This window comes from Pogona vitticeps, chromosome 6 (assembly GCF_051106095.1).
Source record: "Pogona vitticeps strain Pit_001003342236 chromosome 6, PviZW2.1, whole genome shotgun sequence".
Taxonomy (NCBI): domain Eukaryota; kingdom Metazoa; phylum Chordata; class Lepidosauria; order Squamata; family Agamidae; genus Pogona; species Pogona vitticeps.
The window spans coordinates 49,565,776-49,579,946 of NC_135788.1; the positions used below are offsets into that span (position 1 = coordinate 49,565,776).

At 47.2% G+C, this 14,171-nt stretch overlaps 1 long non-coding RNA gene across 1 annotated transcript in view; it reads left to right on the forward strand.

Annotated features, from left to right (window-relative positions):
* LOC140708185 (uncharacterized) overlaps nt 1-4,953 on the forward strand; it is a 34,550-nt gene extending 29,597 nt beyond the window's left edge. Inside the window, exon 3 of the long non-coding RNA XR_012088366.2 lies at nt 4,583-4,953. This is a non-coding gene — a long non-coding RNA (uncharacterized LOC140708185). The remainder of the gene's footprint in view (nt 1-4,582) is intronic.
* The last annotated feature ends 9,218 nt before the right edge of the window (nt 4,954-14,171 follow it).

Genomic DNA, 14,171 nt, shown 5'->3' on the forward strand with positions numbered 1-14,171 from the left:
TCTCCTTCTCCACTCTCTCACTCTGACTCTGACTGTCTCTGACTGACTCCCTCTGTCTCCCTGACTCCGCCTCTTTATTACATTTCTCTCGGCTCTGCCTCCTAGCAACATTAGCCTACAACATGAATATTCATAAACTACTTAACATAATAAGGGTGAATGCTACACTTCTTTCAGAAGTTAAGCAGTTTTACATAGTCAAATAGGAGAGTTCTGCCTTACAGTAAATACTTTTTCCTAGCCTAAGCAACATGTAATTTCTTTATTTTCTGAATAATGCTGTATGATCTTAGCAGGAGATAGCTACCCATTTTGTGGCATAACTGTAAGTTATAATTTTGGGGGTGTGGCCTCATTAGATGGTGAAGGTGGACTATCATTTGTTTCAACTGCTGCCATCCCAATAGTCTGTGGTGGATGTTGTGGTGATGACAAAGTGGACAGAAAGAGAATGTGTTTTCCATCACAGGCTGACAACTTGTGTCATCCAGATTTTTTTTAAAAATAATTTGATGTGTCTAAAAGGGGTATGGTTTCAGTTACTTTTGAGAATGGACAAAATAAAGCAGTGGTCCCCAAACTTTTCTGAACCACAGATTGGTTGGGGGGTTGGGATCCATGTGGGTGGCCATCCCTGTGCTCATGGGCGGGCGGGGTATGCTCATGGATGAGGGGGGAATGCTTGCGGGTGGGTAAGCTGTGCGTGCAGGTGGGGTGTGTGGGGAATGTGTGTGCAGGGGGGCAGGAGATCTGTCTCCATGGCCCAGTCCTGCCATGGCCACAGACCGGCACTGGGGCCACAGACCAAGGGTTGGGGACCCCTCAAATAAAAAATTACTTTTAAAAATTTGTGACATCCCTTTGAACTCCTATGCAGAGCTTTGGAACTATGCTGGCAACAAATTCCTTTTAAAAAGTAATTTCCCAAATGTCACTTATATATAGGGGAGCCTACAAGAAACAGTAGTCTCTAGCAGTAAATTCTTTTTTTGCTCCTCTGTGTTTTCAAAATTACAAGACAGACAGTTGTGTAATAAGTGCAAAGTACACAAAAAGTATTCAGGAAAACAATGCCTGTTGCACCTTCCTCTGTTGGCTTTTAAAAAGGAGCAGGTGTCCTGCACAATATAAAAGACTGGCAACTTTGTTCCTTACATTATTGATGCTTTCTGTGTGATTATTTAAGCTCCTGCTCACTCCTTTAGTGAGGAGTGAGGAGGAGCTTAATCAACACTGCTTTCTGTTGTTCTATTTTCTTACTGTTGCTTTATATGCTTGTTATGAAACTTATGGTATAAGCATATAGTGTATTGAAAAACTGTAGACAAATAAAGCAAAGATTGGAAGTGAACAAAGCCTTTTAAAAGTAAAAATCCAACAATGCTTAGATCTGAAATGAAGAAATTGTAACATTTTGCAGTTTGTCGCCCTACATAGAGCATTTGCTGCTCTCCAGGTCATCTTCAGTCTCCTCCTCCCTCATCTGCATCAGTAAGGAATTCACTCTTTCCAAGAGGAAGAAGATGTTAGTGGAAGAGAAATGTGAAGCATTTTCATCATATTGCATATTGATAGACTGGATAAAAGCAGAGATTGGAAATGAACAAAGCAGCAAGCCAATATTTCAAGGCATACCCCAATACTACCCTCATTCTTCTATTTTCCAAGGCCTCTTTCTTTAGGGCATGGTGACAATTTGTTCACTGCCCTATTTTAGCTGAGGGAGATTTTTCAAAAGTGGAATTCACTTGACTTTTCTTCTGAAGTGTCAACCCACATCCAGTCTCTCACAGTTGTTTTTTTAATGAATGACACGTTGGTACCTGAGCACAAAGTGTGGGTTCTGCATGCCCACACTGTCTTGGTTGGCTGGTGTGCCTCATGATCAGCCTTCATGAGCAAATGTGAAGCACATTCCCTTCCCCAGGGCCATCCGCAGCCTGTGCAGAGCTACTCCCATGCACGAGACAAGGTCTCTACAGAGATCTCCTTTGGAACTGAAGCCCACTCCTCCTTCCCTGGCAGTCTGGATCACGGTAGTTAAAGATTTGGCTTGCCATGTCAAACCAAGACAAGCCCTCCAGTTTTTCAGGAGAGTTTTAGGTCAAAACAGGTCTTTCCAATACAATGTCGATTCTGCAGGTGAATCAAAGATGAAACTCCCTAGGAACGTGAGGCTGAGGCCTACAGATTGCGTAAAACCCAAAAGGGTTTCCATCTAGAACAATGTTTTAAGATTCAAAGAGAAGCCAGAGGAGTGAGCAGGCACTTTATTCTGAAAAGCCTGGATAACTCAGTGCTTTAGGTAACCGATTGTGGACCCAGAGGCTGGGAGTTCAATTCTTCACTGTGCTTTCAGGGAGAAGAGTCAGCCTGTGTAGCCTTGGGCAAGCCCATCACATGCCAAGCAGAGTTTGTTAACATTGCTTTATTGGGCTGCAACTCCCACAATTTTCCCAGCCAGCTTAGCCATAGGTCAGAATCTTCTGACGTCAGAATGAGGTCACAACCTGGATTGCTTCTGTTTCTCTGCAAACTGAGAGACTAGAGAGTTAACAGTCAGGCTGAGCCTTGACCTGGGTAAGTTTGATCTTCTTAGCAGGGCAAGAGAATGGTTGGAGGTGGACTATATTAGCCCTTGAGAGCTCTTCTGGCATAGTGGATAGAGCATTGGGCAGGGATTCAGGATGTCAGGTAGCAGGAAAAGAGGTCGAAGTCCCTCCTAGGCCACAGAAACCTCTTGGGGAGAGGACAAGACAAACCTCTTTTGGGATATTTGTATCACGAAGACCTGATTAGGATTGCAAGAAGGCAGAAATGACTTTGGGGCCCAGGACAGGGATGGGATCCCTTCCTGGACAGGGAAAAGTTTGAAAAGAACTTGTCAAGCAGGTTTTCATACTGCTTTTCTGCCTCTTTTGCCAAGAGCTTGCAAAAGGTCCCTTCTTGGGCCACAGCTCCAAAATTCCTAAGGCAGGAATAATGCCAGACCTCACAAGAGGGCAAGACCCCCCTGAAGAAGCAGGGGTCAGTCCCTGAGGTGACTTTTGGTCGGCGGTTTCCTTCCATCTTTCACTGGGGAGCTCATGCCTGTCTTCTTTTCTTCTCCTTACACAGGTCTAGGGCCGCTTCGCCACTAGGCTGAGTAAGGCAGCCATTTGAAGTCTCCAGCAAGGACTCCCCCATGTTTTATGTTGAATGTTGGCTCCTAGAGAGGTGTGTGTGGGTAGGATTTTCCTCAAGGGTCCAAATAATTTGGACTGTCCCCCATTCCAGATACCTTGATTTAACACAACATTGACAAATATAGTGGTGCCTCGCATCCATGCAGCAAAAATCACTGCAAAGCGATTTCGTTGCTATGCGATTTTAAAAAGCTCATAGGAATGCATTGAAACCCCTTCAATGTGTTCCTATGGGCTTCAGACTAACCTTAAAGCAAAAATCCTCCATACGGCGGCCATTTTTGCTGCCCGGTAAGTGAGGAATCCATCCCAGAAAACAGCGGATGGCCATTTTTTTACCTGGCGGCCATTTTGGAACCGCCGATCAGCTGTTTAAAAATCATCGCTTTGCGATGATCGGTAAGCGAAACAGGGAACATCGCAAAGTGATCGCAAATCCGATTACAAAAACTTAATCACTATGCAATTTCGTCGTTAAATGGGGCGCCCGTTAAGCGAGGCACCACTGTATTTTTATCCTATAGGATGAAGAAAGAAGACTCCAATTGGTGGGGAAACAGGATATTAGGAAAAAGCACCTTACTACATGAGCGGGATTGTCACATACCCCCAGTTCCCCTGTTTGTTCTTCCACACAACCCAGGTTCACTTTCGGGTATGACATTTATTTCTCAACCCTTTTCGCTGCCACCAGAGGATTTATTCCTCACTCTATCACATATGACTTTTAAATCAGTGTTATTCAATAAAAATGTTTATTTAAGTGTTTATAAGTAAATCATATAAAATAAATCACGGATGGTCTTATTTTATTCATTCAATCAACTGTGCTTTGATAACATTTATATTTGCTTATGTATAATCATGTTAATCAAGGTATTTATTCATTTCTTATCTTGTTCTCTGTCTCTCTATTCTTCTTTAACACAAGGCTGGTCCTAACTGTCTAAACTGCTTCTCTCTAATTGATGTCTCTTAACTCTAACTTCTAACTGATCTTTAACTGTCTTCCTTTCTTCTTATATATTTTTAGTTCCGCCTCTTCTGTTCAACCATTGGTTGTTAAATCAGGGTTCCATTGTGATGGACAGGAGTGGTTATTGACCTGTCCGTCACAGGGATCAACCAATTACAATAATCTTAAAGAACCTTGTCCTGAAGCCATGCCAGTAAATATCCAAGGACCGTTTTTTGGGGAGGGGACCTCTCCATTGCAGGGCACAGAAGGAGGATGGATTTCAGGAACACAAAATAGTGGATTTGACCTTCAGCCTTTTTTTTTCTATCAGTTGTTTTTTTTTTTGCAACAACCTGTGTTGGCAAAGACATTCTCTGTGTGATACAAAGAACATGTGTGCAGTTGATTTCCTTTCCAATGTCTTTTTATTTTTTTCCAGCTGCTCGCCGAACACCGATGCTGGGCCATGAGCTCCCGCCAAACCAACTTATATAAAGAGCAACCGGCAACATGACGAGAAGAAGCCCACCCAAGAACTAGGTAAAAAAATTGAGCTTCAGCATTGAATCGGCAGTCCTGCTGGTTTCCGGAAGGCTATGAGTGAGCAAGAGCCGGTGTTGTGTAGTGGATAAAGTGCTGGACCAGAAATCAAGAGACTTGGGTTCAAATCCCTACTTGTCCATGGAAAAACATTGGGAAATGACCTTTCTTTCTTTCTTCCCATCAGAGCACTGCACACTTTAGAATATTTTGAAATATTGCTCATGGGGGCGTCTCAACAACTCTATCTTAATAGAAATTGTTGCCATCTTTGGTCTTTTAGGGTCATTTTGCTCCTCAGCAGGTTTGCAGTGCAATGTTTCTGGAAGTGAAGGATTGCCAGCTGCATGCCATGACCCAGGGAACACCCAGGTGCACTCGCAGTGCTTTTCCACTGGTCAACACAAACCTGCACTTTGACATGGCGATTTGAGAGAAAAGGTTTCTTTGCCCCGTTTTGCACCTGTTCCACCATGATGTGTGCCCTCAGATCCCATCGCACCCCCAGGTCATCAACAGAGCTCCACCCTTCTTCTCAGCCTGGCTCCACCTCTCACCATATGACTAGGAGGCAATCACACCCCCTTTCCTCTCTGCTTTGTAACTTTATCTGCAGGGCCATCATATGATCTGAATTCCCACCAATGGGGTTGCCATGTTCAGAGGAGTTTCCTCAGAGGGTGTAGACCTCTTTCACAAATCCCTTCTCTCTTTTCATGAATATAAACCCTCCTTTGAAGAAGGTGGTGAGTTGACCTGAACACTAACCAGACCAGACCTGTGGAAAAGATGGGAAGGAATATCAACATAGCTTTGTATGGAGTACCCTTTACATCAGTATTGCAATATTTGGTGTTACTCTGTTTGAGGATCCCAATAGCTCTCAGCAGATCCTTCCCTCTCTGGGTCCCTCCCTTCCCAACAGTCAGACTTGCTGTGCCTCCCAGGTTCCCAGTCCTTCAGAACACCTGGAAAGCCAGCCATTTCTTGAACTAGGGAAATAAAGGGGGAAATGCTCCAGGATGCAATTATCTCAATTGGCTGAAAGATCTGAGTCCTCCCATTTCCCCTGGGAGCCCCATCTCATCCCCCCCACCCATGGACCCCCAGACACCCTTCCATGACGGCTGCAGCTGCTAGGCTCCAGCACATGTGGGGTTCCACTGAGAGTGCCAGATGCACACACACACACACACCCCTTCTGTCTCCCTCTCTTTCTTGTCCTCCACCAATTCCCTCTGGCTCTTCCAATGCTCTTAGGGTAGCCTTGGCAGCCTCGGAGGGGCAGGGGAGGAAAAGGAAGAGAAAAGAGAGGAAGGGGTGAGGGGGAGGAAGGGAGTGACTCTCCCCCCCCCCCAGTATCCTCATTTCGGATGAATCAAAGCCCATTGCTTGTCTTTTTGCAAGCAAATTGGCCTCCAATTGGATTGTGCTGGACTCCAGTGAGGGCACAAAACTGTGAGATCTCTCTGGCAACCCTTCCTTGAGCCTCCATATCTTCATCCTGAAGAAGATGGGCCAGGGGGCTGGTGAGTGGAAGGGAGGGGGCTTGGAGTCTGTCAGGAAGATGGGAACGGTGATGTGCTCTCAGGAATAGTGGAGGGACGGAGAATGTTGTAGACTCAAGGGAGGTGATGAAGAGTTGAGATCTTCCCTGGTTTGGATTGGTATCCTAGCCAGGGAAGAACTCTGGGGATGGGAGGCATAACTTCACAATGCACCATCTGTGATCTGGACCAAGCCATGAGAATGCACAGCACAGTCAAAGTTGGGTAAGTGGTTGTGAGTCGGAGGGAAGAGTAGGCCACTGCTCTGCCAACTGTCCTCTGGCTTGGACGGCGATCTGGGTGCAAGGTAGAAGCACACCACAGCCCTGTTCTCAACCTAGATCTTTCTTTTCCCTGGTACTTGAAACCCTGCTATGACCAAGGAGGAAGGGCAAGGAAGAAGGGGAGGCGGGAGAGGGAGAGACAAAAGAGGATTAGAGGGCAGGTATAAATTCCTACTGATTGTGATGACCAATGTCTCTCTAAGGAGCATATGGCTTTCAGGCAGGGAGTTCCACAGGCCACAAATCTACCACTTTGTACTGAGGTAAGTCCTCATAGCATATGAGCCTAGAACAAGTCTGACCCTTAAAGAACACTTTACTCAGTACTTTGCAAGTACTTCAACATGGGCTTTGTGATTCCTTAGAACTCACAACAGCTAATTTAAATCGGACTTCTCTATGGTAGCTAATCAATGACATTTTCCACTCTTCTGGATTTAGCCAAACCTTGCTGATCCAAGAGACTAGTCCTCAATTAGGATTTTTTAAAATGATTTTTATTAAGAAAATATAGTTTCATAGAAACAGTTTGTTTGCTGAAGCATAGCATAAAGACATGTTCAAAGGTTACAATAGTTAAATAAAACAGCTATTTCCCATTAAAATAAGAAGCACGACAAAACTGAGGTAAGGTGGGCTAGCCCACCTCTTTCTTCCTTACCATCCTACAGTCTGCACCATTCAGCTACATAACACAATCCATCATAAACTTCTCTTAGGAAAAAAGTTCTCTCAACCCATCATCTACATTCCTCGGACCTCCTTCTTCATGGCTGTAAACCAGTGGTCTCCAACCTTGGGCCTCCAGATGTTCTTGGACTTCAATTCCCAGAAATCCTGGCCAGCAGAGGTGGTGGTGAGGGCTTCTGGGAGATGGAGTCCAAGAACATCTGGAGGCCCAAGGTTGGAGACCACTGCTGTAAACCAATTAACTCAAAGAGGTGTAACAGCTCACTCCACCTCCAATTCTCATGGAGATGCAAGTAGCAGTTGTGGAAGACCTGTGAGCCTGACTGAGGACATCCACTATTGAAGGACCAGCCTCCAGACCATAAGGTGTAGCGAGTCCAGATCCAGATGCAGCGTCTTGCCGTCGTGGAGAGAGAGCAGGTGAGGAAGCTTTGGAAGCCAAAAGTGATGGATGGAAATCTGGTGCAGGGGGGCGAACCATGGTTGGCGAGGGGCAATGAAGATGACGTTCACTTGATCTTGTTGAGCTTTGACAACAGCTTTCTGTATTAGTGGAATGGGGGGGGAAATGCGGTATCATAAACGGAGGGGGACGCGGTATCATAAACGCATCCCCCTCCGAATCGAGGACTGCTCCTGCCCAGGAGCAGAATCGGGTGCACTTCTTGTTGATGGCAGACACAAAAATGTCCATTCATGGAGTGCCCCACCTGAGGCAAAGGGAGTGGAAGACTGTATTGTCGAGAGACCATTCGTGGGTGCAGTCCTGCAACTGGATCAAACAGTCTGCAAGGAAGTTGTTGGTCAAGGCCACAAGCACTGTGATAAGAAAAATGTGGTGTTCGTAGCACCACTACCAAATCTGGATAGTGAGATATAGGAGGCGTTGGGAGTGCGTGCCACCCTGTTTGTTCAGGTAATACACCACCATAGTGTTGTCACTTGCAACCTGTACAACCTGTCCCAAAAGGAGGCGCTCGAATGTTTGGAGAGCCTTGAAAACCTCCAGGAGTTTGTGCAGGTTGATGTGAAGACGGGATTCCATTGTGGTCTAGTATCCATTTGCTGTTAGGTCCTGGAAATGAGCTCCCCAACCTGTTGAACTGGCATCTGTGGTAAGCTGAATCGGTGGCTGGAGGGGACCAAAGGGCCTGCCAACCAGAAGATTGGAATGGAAGGACCACCAGGTAAGTTGTGCTGCGAGTTCTGTTGAGACTGTGAGTACTGTGAGAGGGTCGAATATGGCAAGGTACCAGGCCTGGAGAGATCACATCTTCAAGCTGGCATGTTGAATAACTGCAGTAGTGGAGGCCATCAGGCCCAACAAATGCTGTACATGCAGAGCTTGGACCTTGGCCCCCGCAGTGAAATGATGAAGCGAAGTTTGAATCTTCAGGATATGGTCTTCTGGAATGAAGGCCCGGCCTAAGGCTGCATCCAGACTCCCCCTATATAGGTCACTTTCTGGGTAAATCCACTTTTCTTCAATGTGGACTGCTCGTGGTTTACCTGGAGGCCAAGTTCAGACAAAAGAGATAAAGTGAAAGTTATATGACGCAACAGTTTTTGGGAGGAAGGTGCCACCAGAAACCAGTCATCAAGGTACAGAAAAACAGTGATGCCCTGCAGGCGGAGGTAAGCTGCCACTGGGGCTAAGCACTTTGTAAACACCTTAGGAGAGGTGGCAAGCCAAATGGGAGAGCCTTGAATTCATAAATCACTCAATCGAGTGAAAATCTTAGAAAGTGATGATATTCTGCCCAGATACTAATATGAAAATAAGCATCCTTGAGATTGATAAGTGCAAACCAATCTCCTTGCCTGAGCATCTGGATAGTGCTTTCTAGAGAAACCATATGAAGTCGCTGAGGCATAATGTAGAAATTCAAGAATGAGATGAATGTCAAGAATGGGTCGAAGTCCTCCATCCTTTTTGGTACAATAACGTAGTGTGAAAAAAAGCTACGTGAAAGATCAGCATTATCAATCAAGGTAATAGCATTCTTAGAGAGTAATTTGTCAACCTCTTGACAAAGATTAGAGGAGGCAGCTGTGTTTCTGACCATGACACTGAGGTATAAGATCTTGCAGTCTTTCAGTGTTTCAATAGGCTCTCTGGAATCTCATCTGTTTTGGGATCAAAAAGGCTGAGACCGTCAAAGGGAAGATCCTTGATTATTGTCTTCACATCTTCGGATATAAGCACTCAACCCAGACAAACATGCCGGCAGATGGTGATAGATGTGGCCACCTGCTTAGAAGCTGCATCCACCACATGCCTAGCCGCAATTCTTTCTTGGCGAGCCAAAGACATGGCCTTCTGATGGTGAGCTAGACAAGAATTTTGGATATCCTTGGGGGCAGTGTGCAGGGTTGGCAGGACTGCATTCTAAAGGTGCCGGTGATAGGTGCCCATGGCTGCTAGGTAATTGGCCACCCGGAGGATGAAGGTGGCCAACGTATACCCCCTTCTCCCCAAGGTGTCTGTCTTCTAGCCTTCCCTGTCAGTAGGCGCAGATGTGGACCTACTGCAGGTTCACGATTGTGTAGCATCCATCACCAATGAGTTAGGTAATGGATGCTTTGAGAGGAACTCCATGCCAGCGGTGTGCGTTTTTTAGAGATTCTCAACTCTACAAGGAATTTGTTGGGACGCAGGTGGCTTCTCCCAAGATTCTTTAACCAAGCCTAGCAAGGATGGAGTAAAAGCTAAGCGGAGTGGAGATAATTGATCTTTAGTGATGTCCTCAAACACTTTATCCAGTTGTTCAGGCTGCAGTTAAACTACAGCAAGGTGAAGGACATCCGAAGTCAGCTTTATCAGTTGAGCGTAGGATGTGTAATCCTCTGAAGGATAGGGAGGGTAGCTTCCAACCACATCTGAAGCTGGAGTGGGACGATCAAGTGGAGAATCATCCCTAATTTCACCCTTGTCTGCGGAAGAATCTGAATCAATGTTGACATCCTGGTCGGGGAGTGAGTGGGAGTTCAGGGTCGAGGATAGTCAAACTCAGACTCCGAGCATGCTAGGATGTCAAGAAAATCCTCACGAAGCTGCAGGGAAATAGCAGGAGAGAGAAGTGGACGAGACGTTTGCTTGGGTCGGCGCTGAGCATCAGGTGTCAAACCTGAAGGAAGTCCCCTAGCAGCCGAGGTGTTGGCTGCTCCATTTGTTGAGATCAAGTAGGCTGCTCCTGGGCTGGAAGGTCTCCAGAAGGACCATCTGGTCGGTGGAAAAAGCCTTGAGGATAAGGTGCGTAGTGAGGTGGAAATTGCTCAAAAATTGGTGGCCATTGGCGAGGTCCGTAATATGAGTCCAGGTCAAAAGTCATCGGAAATCCGGAGCCCTCGAAACTGTAGCCTCTAGGCCTATAATAGCCGCATGGATCATCCCAAGAGGGATAATAGTAAGCAGCTCTCCTCTCGATGAATGGGGTCGAGCTCGATCAGGCTCAGGGTCGACATGTGGAGTTTTTTTGTTTCTTCTTTTGCTGTGGTGCAGAAGCCAGTTCCAGAGAAGAAGGAGGAAGTCCTGGAGTCTCAGATTGTAGCACCACCGAGCCCTGAGGAGATCGAGGCAAAAGGCTTAAATGGGGTGAGGTAGTTAAAAACCAGATGGTATCAGGTGACCATGTCAGCAAACCCTCGAGCCACACGGTGCTGTCGATGAACGCCAGGTCAGTACAAAATAAGACTGCCCTCATCCATGATGTAATTCTGGATGAGGGTGCTGAACTGGCATGCATTACTGAGACCTGGGTGGGAGAGGAAGGTGGTGTACCCCTCTCCCAGCTGTGTCCGCCTGGGTACTCGGTCCAGCACCAGTGTCGCTCGGAGGGTCGGGGAGGGGGAGTTGCTATAGTCTATAGGAGTTCTATCTCCTTGACCAGGCTTCCTATCCCTTTGAGAGGAGGTCTTGAGGGCCGGTATTGTGTGTTGGGCTTGCGAGACAGATTAGGGATTCTCTTGGTGTACCGCCCACCCTGCTGCGTACCTGAGCTGACGGAGGTAGTCTCGGACCTGGTGTTGAGGACTCCCAGGTTGTTGGTGCTGGGGGACCTCAACATCCATGCCCAGGCTGCCTTGACTGGGGCGGCTCAGGACTTCATGGCCGCCATGACAACCATGGGGCTGTCTCAATGTGTCATCGGCCCGACACATGAAAAGGGCCACACCTTGGACCTGGTTTTCACAACGGGACTGGAAGGTGGTGGTTTGGATGTGGTCAGACCACTTCCTGGTCAAGTTTAGTCTATTAGCTTCTTCTTCCCTCTGCAAGGGTGGTGGATCTATTAAGATGATCTGCCCCCGGAGACTAATGGATCCGGATGGTTTCCTGAATGCTCTGGGGGATTATCTGTCTGATATGGTCGGCGCTCCTGTTGAAGCTCAGGTCACCCTATGGAATAGGGAGATGACCAGGGCAGTTGACACAATTGCGCCTAAGTGCCCTCTCCCTGCTCGCCAAGCCCAGACAGCTCCTTGGTATACTTCTGAACTACGGGCGATGAAGCGAGAGGGGAGATGGCTGGAGCGCAGGTGGAGGAAGTCCCGCTGGGAGTCTGAGCGAACACGACTTAGAGCCCATTATCGGGCCTATTTCGTGGCAATACAGCTGGCGAAATGGCAATATTTATCCAGCCATATTGCTTCCTCAGAATGTCATCCAGCAGAGCTGTTTAGGGTGGTCCGGGATCTTCTTCAACCGGGAAATCTGGTGGAGGTCCCGGACTGCTCATCAGCTCGCTGTGATGAGATTGCTATTCATTTTGAGGAAAAAATTGCTCAGATTTGCAGTGGGTTGGACTCCACTGTTACTGCAAAATCGGAAGTTGTGTCCAGTGTGCCATGCTTAGGTCAAACATTAATGGATGAGTTTCAATTGTTGAGACCCGAGGATGTGGACAGGGTGCTTGGATCTGTCCGTTCTACCACCACTCCGCTCGACCCTTGCCCATCTTGGCTAATTGGAAGATCTGCCAGGAGGGTTCGCACTTGGGTTCAGGAGGCCGTGAACGCCTCTTTGAGAGAGGGAGTGGTCCCCACCACCTTGAAAGAGGCGGTAATTCACTTCTTAAAAAGCCTAACCTGGACCCAAGGCTGGTGGTTAACTACCGACCAGTGGCGAACCTCCCTTATTTGGGCAAAGTGTTGGAGCGGGTTGTGGCCGGGCAACTCCAGGCGCTGCTGGATGAAACGGATTTTCTGGATCCATTTCAATCAGGTTTCAGTCCGGGTTTTGGTACAGAGACTGCCTTGGTCACCCTGTACGATGACCTTTGCCGGGAGAGAGACAGGGTGTGTGTGACCCTGTTGATACTCCTGGACCTCTCAGCTGCTTTCAACACCATCGATCATGGTGTCCTTCTGGAGAGGCTGGCTGGGTTGGGAGTTGGGGGCACTGTTTTACAGTGGTTCTGCTCCTTCCTAGCTGACCGTGTCCAGAGGGTGGTGCTGGGGGACAGTTGCTCTGCCCCATGGCATTTATGTCATGGGGTTCCTCAGGGCTCAATACTGTCCCCCATGCTGTTTAACATCTACATGAAACCGCTGGGAGAGGTCATCAGGAGGTTTGGGCTGAGGAGTCAGCAATATGCTGATGACACTCAGCTCTACCTCTCGTCTTCCACCAATCCAGGTGAGGCGGTTTCTGTGCTGAACTCGTGTCTGGACCTGATAATGGACTGGATGAGGGTTAATAAATTGAAACTCAATCCAGACAAGACGGAAGTGCTGTTAGTGGGTGCTTCACCAGACAGGTTGGAGGGCCATTTCCATGCCCTGAATGGGGTTACACTCCCCCTAAGGGACAGGGTCTGCAGCCTGGGGGTGCTCCTGGACCCCAGTCTAACTTTGGAAGCCCAGGCGGACTCGGTGGCCAGAGGCGCCTTCCTTCAGCTGCGGAAATTATACCAGCTACGGCCCTACCTGGACGAGCGGAGTCTCATGACAGTTACACACACACTGGTAACATCTCATATAGATTATTGCAATGCGCTCTACGTGGGGCTGCCTTTGAAGATGGTCCAGCGACTGCAACTGGTCCAGAATCGAGCTGCGCGACTGGTGAGTGGTGGAGCCGTTAGAAATCACATCAAGCCAATTCTGTTTAATTTACATTGGTTATCAGTTGCTGCCCGGGCCCAATTCAAAGTGCTTGTTTTGACATATAAAGCCCTAAACGGCTTGGGCCCTGGATACTTGAAGGACCACCTCCTTCCATATGAGCCTACCCGGCAGTAAAGATCTAGCCGGGGTCCCTTTTTAAAGAGCCATCCCTCAAGGAGGTAAGAGGGATGGCTTGTAGACAAAGAGCCTTCTCAGCAGCTGCCCCCAGACTATGGAACGCCCTCCCGGCTGAAATTCATCTGGCGCTGACGTTGATGACATTTCGGTGCCAGGTCAAAACCTTCCTGTTCCAGGAGGCTTTTAATTGAAATAACATCAACTGTGGGTCCTGGTGATGGCAATTTCAATTGTATTTTAATTGTATTTTAATCATTTTATTTTTATTGTATTGAATTTTAATTATTATAAGCCAACCAGAGACCTCTGGGTAGAGTGGGCGGCATATAAATTAAATTAAATTTAAATAAATAAATAAATAAATAAACAAATAAATAAATAAATAAATAAAATACAATAAAATAAAATAAAATAAAATAAAATAAAATAATTCCAACCCCGAGGGAGGCATTTGCTCATCTCCCAAAAGCCCAAGCTCCGCCATTTGTTGGAGGGTATGGATTGTTGACCCAGGCAGCGAAAGTGGGGCTTGCAGTAAAGCCAACGTAGAAGAGGTCTTCTTTTTCAGTGTAGAGCTCAAGGGAAGCTTTGACGTCGAAATGGAAGCCATCAACCTCGAGCCCGAAGATGTCGACTTCACTGTCTTTTTAATGGTAGGCAGAGAACGTACCATAACCAAAGATGTTTCGGAAGGAGGAGGCCACGACGGGTCCATCTCTGA